Source organism: Pipistrellus kuhlii, unplaced genomic scaffold, assembly GCF_014108245.1.
Source record: "Pipistrellus kuhlii isolate mPipKuh1 unplaced genomic scaffold, mPipKuh1.p scaffold_m20_p_2, whole genome shotgun sequence".
NCBI lineage: Eukaryota > Metazoa > Chordata > Mammalia > Chiroptera > Vespertilionidae > Pipistrellus > Pipistrellus kuhlii.
In genome coordinates, this window is record NW_023425515.1 from 82,538,615 (window position 1) to 82,548,242 (window position 9,628).

The window sequence follows — 9,628 nt, forward strand, 5'->3', positions numbered from 1 at the left end:
TTTTTATCCAGAAGTGTGGTGGAAAAGCCCTAGATCACCTTTTTGGATTCTTATACCCAAGTTATTAAGAATATTACCAATGGCATACTGAAAGCTTAGCCAATGAGTGGTTAGAAATGTGTTTCCTCTGTAGTTCACACCTATCTCCTCTGATCTCTGGCTCCACCCTTATCAAGGCCTAAAGCCTTCTGAACCTGGGCAGGGGACCCCCAGCTGGCCCCAATTGCCTGGCTCCACCCCTGGCTAAGGCCAGCGAGAGCAGGCTGAAAGCTTCCTCTATTGCTGGGAAAAACCAAGCCTCCCTCCTGCTCCCCAGGCCACAGCCATCTTGGTTGGGTTTATTTGCATATTTGCTCTGAATTGGCGGGTAGGCATGGTATGTGGGTATAGCAGAGGTATGGTCAATTTGCATATTACTCTTTTATTAGATAGGATAATTTTAATATATATCTCAACATGAACATTAGTTCTAAAATTAATCTCAATCAGGATAAACACCTTTTACATTTTAACAAACTTACAGATATTGTTTTCTAATGTTTTATTAGGAATTCAATTTTATATTTATATATAAGCTTCCTTTCTTATTAGTATTTATTAAGTAGTTGATATTGATTAAATGGGTTTATTCATATGGAATATCTAGAAATAAATAGTATTGTAGTTCACAATCCATATATATATATATAAGCCAAGCAACCAGAATGATGAAACCATCAGAATGATTGGAATGATGGGTCGCTATGACAAACACAGCCATGGCCTACCAGCCCAACTGTGGCCCTGATTGGCCTCCCCAACCTCCTGTGGCCCCTCCACCAGGCTAGCCCCGTCCCAACCAGCATCCCATTCTGATAGGAGCAGAGTCAGCAGACAACTTCCTACAGCCTCTCCCAATTGTTGGCCTGGATTCTGATTGCCCCCTTGGGGCTGGACAGTTGGACCCCAACCGTGTACAAATTTGTGCACCAGGCTTCAAGTCTAATTATAATATAGAATGGAGAAAATATATCAAGCTTATTTTGTAGAAATAAAGTGGAAGGACATACTAATTAAAACACTGGAGAAGAAACTACCAAAAGTTTTGTAATTTTTTAAAAAAATTTATTTTATCCACAGTGTGAAGTGGTTTGTACAATAAGGGATAGATATTTACAGGTAATTTACCTTCTAGTTTCTCTCCCAAGGAACACATATTTTATGACAATATTCTTAGAAAGAAAATAAATATGAACAGATTAAGTAGGAAACACTAACTAAAGTAAATCAGAAAATTTTCTGAAACTCCAAGTTGAAGAAATTTAGGGAGACTTGGAGGACTTAAAAATTAAAATTGAGTTATGCATAAAAACATCACTTTAAGTCTCTGCTTTTAAAAGTTTCTGGTAATACTACAAATTTGTTTTTTCTTGTGACTAGTTCAGTTTTGACTAACACCAACAATCAAGTAGATTATCTTTCATTTTATATTGCTTCTATAACCCACTACTATCCTATGTTACAAAAGGCTGATATGCAAATAGACCAAATGGTGGAACAACCAGAACAACCAAACAACCAGTCATTGACCACCAGGGACCATGTGTAGAACATAGTGGGCATCAGCCTTAGCCGGATGGTGGAGCAGGAGAACAGGGCTACTAGACCAAGGCAGGGCACTGGTTGCTGTCATTGTGGAAAGCCTTTGGTGGTTACTGAGAATTCTTAACCCTAATCGTACCTGCTGCTGGTGCCAGAGCCACCACTCGTGCTCACTGCCAGCACCAGTCCTGCTCACACCCTCTGTTGCTTCCTGGCTCCAATTCTAATCACTCAGTGCAATCAGTGGGTGTGAGTGGCAGCTGCCAGCCCTGATCGCCCCTGAGGGCTTCTCTACCTCCCCCTGCTCCTGAGGGGTAATCGGGGAAGCAACTGCCACTGATAACACCAGCCCCACTTGCACCAACTGCTGGTTCAAGCCGCAATTGCTCCATGCCTTCAGTGGGTGAAAGTGGGGCCAGCCAGTGCAGGCAGCATGTGGGAGTTGCAGCAGCAGAACTGGGACTGCTGGCAGACAGGGGGCTGGGAGCCATGGCAGAAGGGGCAGGGTAGGGGCATGGAGAATGGGCTGAGACTCACCCCTGTACCTACCACAGCCTCGGGGCCAACAGTTCCTCTCAAGGTGCACAAATTCATGCACTGAACCCCTTCTCCTATATAATAAAAGGCTAGTATGAAAATCGACAAGATGTCAGAATGACCAGTCATTATGATCCTCACTGACCACCAGAGGGCAGATGCTCAATGCAGGAGCTTCCCCCTTGTGGTCAGTGTCACCTCACAAGGGGAGTGCCATTCAGACAGAAGCATCTCCTGCCTCCACAGCAGCACTAAGGATTTTTGACTTCTGGCAGTCAGATATCTCCTGAGCAGTCAGATATCCCAGGCTGCAAGAGGGCACAGGCCAAGCTGAAGGAACACCCTGAATGCACAAATCTCATGCACTGGGCCTTTAGTAATTGTATAAAAATAAAATTTGGTTCAAAAATAGTTGCGCTCCATCTTCTTTGAATAAGTTCTGTTGTCTATTTGTCCTGGAGTTATCAACCTTTCACCTGGCTGGGAATATCAGACTTCCTAGTGATGGGATTTGGGGATATAAAATGACCAGAATTTTTTCTGTTCATATTCTAAAATTTCAGTTTTAAAGTCAAGATTAGACTAACTAATGTTTGAGGTAAAATAGGCATCAGAGCTATACTAATTGAAATATATCACTTTTATTAGAAAACTGGAGGCCCAGTGCATAAAAATCCATGCACTGGAGGGTGGGAAGCTTCCTCAGCTCAGCCCTCCCACTCTCATAGTCTGGGAGCTCTCAGGGGTAGGGGGAGACCCAGCAATGAGGGAAGGTAACAGCCCATCACACCTCTGCTGCTGCCACTGCCAGCAGTGCAAGCCTCGGCCAGCCCTGGTTACCAGAACCTCGGGTGGCTCTGGGTGTCCAGGCAGCCACCATCCAAGGCTTATCTGCACCTTGAGCAGGCCCTGGGTGGCTAGAAGGCTGAGGAGACTGAGGGACTCCAGAGGCAGGCATACAAAGCAGCTGAGAAGACTGGTCGCTGCCATCTTGTGGTTGTGGGCACTGCCACCTTTGAGGATGTGGCAGTCCATTAGCATTTTTCCTTATTATTGGCTGTGGGTGCCACCATCTTTGTGAGGGTATGATGGTTAAACAAAATATTCCCTCTTTATTAGATAGGATTCAAGTCTAATATTCAGAAAGTTATTTCATTTATTATATCTTAGAAAAAGAACTCTGATTCGATGAGTGTAAAATGGAGCTGCCCCCTTTTATAATTGACTTAATACAAATGGACTCATTCAGAACTAAAGAATTTAAAGGTATTCATGATATCTGTACAGATTTTAAAATTGTCACAATATTTTTCCTCTTTCTGTTTACTATACCTATCATATTATCACCAATCACTTTACCTTTCATGCTTTTTTAATTGTTGAACTTCCTGGTTCATAGGTTGACATTCAACCACTGAGCCGTACGGGCTGGAGCAATTTTGTGCAAATTTAAAATTATGATTTCACTTTGACATGGCTGCATATACTCATAAAATTTTCTTGAAATTGAATAGCACTGAAAATCTAGATTTTAGTCCCCTCCTGATATTGCTTATTTAGTTATTAAGCAGCAATATATAGAAGTAATTATACTATTGATGGTGAAAAGTATAAATGGTGAATTTATATTTTTTCATATATGGTTTATACATACAAATTTTGTTCCATTTCCATTTCCCCCCCTCACTTTCTAAATTCCAGGAGTAAGTATTTCTCTCAACAAATAATGGATAAGCCTTAATTCACTATACTATATAATTTCCTCCTAAAACATTTAGAGCAGTTTGTGTTGTTGAGACAATCCTTATTAACATGATATTCAGGTCATCTCATTTTATCTTAAAACATTTAATCACTTTCTTTTATCTGAGGTACATGTCACTTAAAAGTCATATTCTACACTGTCATTTTAAGGTGTGAAATAGTAAAGGTTATTAATATGCGGTTGTTCTTAGAATAAAATGAAGAGAAAGTTAATCCACTACATAGGAAACAATCTGAACTGACTTAAAGACAACAAGGTCAATAGATTATAATACTGCAAAATACTTTATATATATTTATTATTTGAACTGATGTGTGAAAAACATCTTTGGTGACCTAATGTACTTACATGTTTAATAAATGTATTCCTTGCTACTTAATTATAATTATTTCTGAGGCAGCCAGCTAAAAACTATCCTAGATAATACAAATTATAATAAACAAACATTAATCCAAGCTGGGCATAATGCCCAGAGAACCAGCTAAATAAAAATGGGCAATGAACTCCAAAATTGGGAAACTGGTGGAAAAGGGCTGCTAAATATGAAATAATGCCAGGTCCACACACACACACACACACACACACACACACACACACACAATCTTCCCATTTTAATAATAATCAGGAAGCAGTTTTGGATACTGTGGAGCTATGAAATTATTTCTTAAAACTGGCTTTGTTCTTCAGTTTATAAACCTTCTTAGGGTTGAAAGCTAAAGATTTAAAAGACTACAATTTGGGAGATAAAAGTACACATTTACAAAAGCCACAGATTCCATTGACAGTTTATAATAGTAGAATATAGGCCTTTGTAGGGAATCATAGCTACCACTGTTAGCAACCAACAGTAAAGAATATCACAGAGAAATTTAATTTCCCTCCAGAATCTTAAGATATCAGGGCAATCTTGTCATTGCTTTTTCCCCCCTGCATACTCTTTGAGTGATTGTAGTCTTACTATCAGTATAATATCTTCTAGAAACCACCTGAGAACAAAGGTTAAGCTGAAATGTAATATAAAGGGGGAAATTACAAAAAAGAATCATGAAGTTACCATTATTAATTTTCCATGGAACTGAATACATTCATTTTCTATGGGGCTGAATATAAAAAATAAAAAAGACAATTTTTAACCTTAGCTACTGTGTTAAAATCATGACAATCTGATGTAATGCACAAAGAAGGCTTAAAAATAATAATAAGCCTTGACTCTCATGTATGCAGAAAAAGAGAAAAGGGAAAAGAGAGGTGGATAGGCATGGGGAGGAAGAAGGGAAGGTAGAATGGGAAAAACAAAACAAAGAAGAAGGAAAGAAAAGAAGAAAGAAGGAAATAAGGAAGAGGAGAAATTAAAACAATTAAAATTATTTAAGAATAGAAATACTAACTGTAGAAAGCAACCATAATAAAAGAAAGAAACTAGGAAAGGTTTATGAAATCAAAATTGCCACCAATAATCCCCCTGTTGACAAGTGAACAAAATAACCTGATTTCTAATGCATAATTTGTAAACAAACAAGTTAATGCAGATGCAGAGAAAAACTTATATCCACATATACCTGAAGCTGCTGCAGAGTTTTCATAGTGAGAGAAATCAGTACATATTAGTGTGGGATTGTATAGTATTAGATGCTTCAACATATGATCTTTAAGTTACCACTGAAAGAATTTATAGCAAATGTGTTTATAACTTTTAAAATGTTATTCTTGTTCATCAATTTTTAGTAAATAGGATTTTTTATATAAAATTATATTCATTTTTAATATGTTTTCACTAAAATAAAGCAGATATCATGATCTCCTAGATCTCAGAAGCAAGGATAAATTGAAAATAAAGGACAAGCAAATTGTGAAGTCTTTATATATGAGATTGTGTTAAAATGATAACCATCTTATAGTGATGTAGTGAAATAGGTAAATCAATAGTAAATCCTTATTAAAACATTATATATATATATATATATATATATATATATATATATATAATTTTCTGAAAATTAGAAAAAAATACATATTTAAATTGCTAAAAGATTTTTTTCAGAATCATTCCCCTTGAAAGTTAACACATTCGATTTAGAAACTTATAGAAATTTTATTCTTTGGAAAATTAATTATGTCCATGATTCATTTGAAATACACTCTCTATAAAATAAATAAACTTATTACTGCTTCTATATCCAAACTAGGATATGTATTAGGCTATCTTCTGGAGTGAGTAGCAAAATCATAATTCCTAGAGACAAGTATCAACATTGATCTTGGGAATTTAAACAAACTATCAATTTTATTCATCTTGAAAATGGGACTAAAAATTATTGTGGATATTAAATCAGATACCGCATATCAGTGTTTAGCAGGCTACTGGACACACAGAAGCATTTTATTACTACTAGTAATCTTTATATTCCATTTTTTACAGTAGTACATTTTAATACACTAGACATTTTAAAAACATGTAAACTATGAGTTCAGACACCACTTTTCACAAACCAGTTGAATTTCTTGCTACCTGTAATTATGAGTAATCATTTGACAGAACTTCCAATTTTAAATCATCATTAGGGGCTCCCATATCATAACTTATGGTGCACACATGTATTGCCCAACACTTTAAAAAACTGCATAGCTTTATTTATAATATGAATTTGTGCACGAGTGGGGTCCTTCAGCCTGGCCTGTGCCCTCTCACAATCCGGGACCCCACCGGGGATGTTGGATAGCTCATTTTGGCCTGATCTCCACAAGCCCAATCCAGACAGGAGGGAACCCGATACTGTGCATTGAGCGTCTGTATCCTGGTGGTCAGTGTGCATCATAGAGATCAGTCAACTGGTTGTTCAGTAGTTTGGTCGCTTAGGCTTTTATATATATAGACCAGTGGCCTGGTGCACAAAATTCATTCACATTAAATGAGAGGAGACCCAGACCTGGCCAGACCCACCCCGGTCAAGCCCAGCTGGCAGATGATGCAACATCACATCCCTGGCTGGCTCTAGGAGGGGATGCGGCATCAAGTCCCTGCCCACCTACACATGCCTCACTGCACACACAGCCCTGCCCACCCACACCTACTGCACATGCAGCCTCCTGCTGATCAGTAATTATGGCATGAGGGCATCACAACCATTAGCATATTAGCTCTTTATTATACAGGATTTCTTTCTCAGTTTAGAGACATTTTTAAATGTACTTTTCAATCCAAAATGAATAACTAGAATATCAAAATAAAAGCACAAACTACTTCAGAGATATTTTAAATTTTTAAAAAAATATATTTTATTGATTTTCCACAGAGAGGAAGGAAGAGGGATAGAAAGCTAGAAACATCAACCAGCTGCCTCCTGCACACCCCCTACTGGGGATGTGCCCGCAACCAATGTACATGCCCTTGACCGGAATCAAACCTGGGACCCTCAGTCCTCAGACCGACACTTTATCCACTGAGCCAAACTGGTTTCAGCAATATTTTAATTTTTTTTTAAATAAATCCAAAACTAGTTTGTTTGTTTGTTTATTTATTTATTTATTTATAAATATATTGGGGTGACATTGTTCAATAAAACTATGTAGGTTTCAAGTGTACAGTTTTCTGTATATTGTATTGCTTGTTTACCACCCCAAGTCAAGTCTCCTTCCATCACCATTTATTCTCCCTTTCCTTTCCACCTTCCCATACCCTAACTTCCCTCTGAAAAGCAACATACATCTGTCTGTGTCAAAGAGCCTTTTTTTCTTCTTTGTTTAATTCCTTCACCTTTCTCAACCCTCAATTCCTTTTCCTCTAGTCACAAACAGTCTTTTCTCTGTATTTATGGGTCTTTCTCCACTTTGATTGTTAGTTTACTTTGTTCATTAGATTCAACATGTAAGTGAAATCACATGGTACTTGTCTTTCTCTGACTGGCTTTCTAGTATACCACAGTCCTTTTTTACTCACTCATCTACTGACGGGTACTGGGGCTGCTTCCAAATCTTGAATATATATATATAATTGACAATGATTTTATAGGCAAATAAAATCACATAGGCAAATATTTTGCCTAAGTGGCCGAATGACACATAGTGGGTCACTATGACAAGCACTAACCACCAAGGTAGTAGATGCTCTAATTAGGAGATGCCCCCTGGTGGTCAGAGTGCTCCCAGAGCCAACAGCCCTGGGCCCCTCCCCCCAGCCAACCTCTGCAGCCTGATCAACTGCTAGGTTGAGAGACTCTACCCATGCATGAATTTGTGCATCAGGCCTCTAGTTATAAATAGTGCTGCAATGAATGTAGGGGTGGATATATCATTTCAAATTAGTATTTCAGGTTTCTTTGGATACATACTCAAAAATTGAATTGCTGGGTCTTGAGGCAGTTCCATTTTTAATTTTTTGAGGTTGCTCCATACTGTTTTTCACAGTGGTTGCACCAATCTGCATTCCCACCATCAGTGAACTATAGTTCTTGTTTCTCCACATCCTCACCAATTATTGTTTGTTGATTTATTGATATAGTCATTTTATCAGGTGTGAAGTGATCTCTCCTTGTGGTTTTAATTTGCATTTATCTGATGATTAGTGACTTTGAGCATCCTATCATGTGTCAATTGGCCATCTGTTTGAACTTTTAGAAGAAGTGTCTATTTAACTCATTTGCTCATTTCTTAGTTGGACCATTTGTGTTTTTTTTAGTATTGAGCTCCATAAGCTCCTTATAACTTTTGAATATTAAGCCCTTATCAGATGTATCACATGTAAATATGTCCTCTCATCAGTAGTTTGTCCTTTCATTTTGTTGGTGATTTGCTTTGCTGTACAAAACTTTAATTTGATGTAGTCCCATTAGTTTATTTTTTTTCTTTTGTTTTTCTGTCTAAGGTAATATTTTTGAAAAATATATATATATATATATATATATATATATATATTATTATTATTATTATTATTATTATTATTATTATGAGAAATGACCGAGATTTTACTACCTATATTTTCTTCTAGGATTTTTAAGGTTTTGAGTATAACATTTAAGTATTCAATCCATTTTGCGTTTATTATTGTGTATGGTGTAAGGAGCTAATCTAGTTTTATTTATTTGTGCATGTATCAGTCCAATTTTCCCAACATAGTTTATTAAATATACATCTTCACCCTATTATATTTTCTTGCCTCCTTCTCAAATATTATTTGACCATTAAAAAATGCACATAAGCCTTGGTCGGTGTGACTGAATTGGTTAGTGTGACATCCTCCTCGTAAAGTTGCAGAGTTGATCCTTAGGTCACAAATCTCAGCTGGGGACTCAATTCCCAAGCAGATGCATACTGATTGATGTTTCTCTCTCATATCAATGCCTCTCTCTCTCTCTCTCTCTCTCTCTCTCTCTCTCTCTCTCTCTCTCTCTCTCTCTCTCTCTCTCTCTCCCTTCCTATAAAGGGCCGCCTGAGAAGGCACATGGACATCCTTTAAATTGTCAGCTGAGCCTGAGGCACTGGCAGAGTACCTTTGTCCAGATGTCAACAGGATCAGGTCTAGATATGTAAATCCAGTAATGCTAGGGCCTAGTTAAGAATGCAAATAAGCTCCTTTGACCCTATAAAATAAACCTGCTACGTGGCTCAGTGCTTGCTGCCTCTCCATCAGAGAGTATGGCTCCCACCTAGCACCCAGCTTGATGAATCTATTTCTGCCTCTTGGTCTCTTTCTTTCTTTCTTTCTTTCTTTCTTTCTTTCTTTCTTTCTTTCTTTCTTTCTTTCTTTCT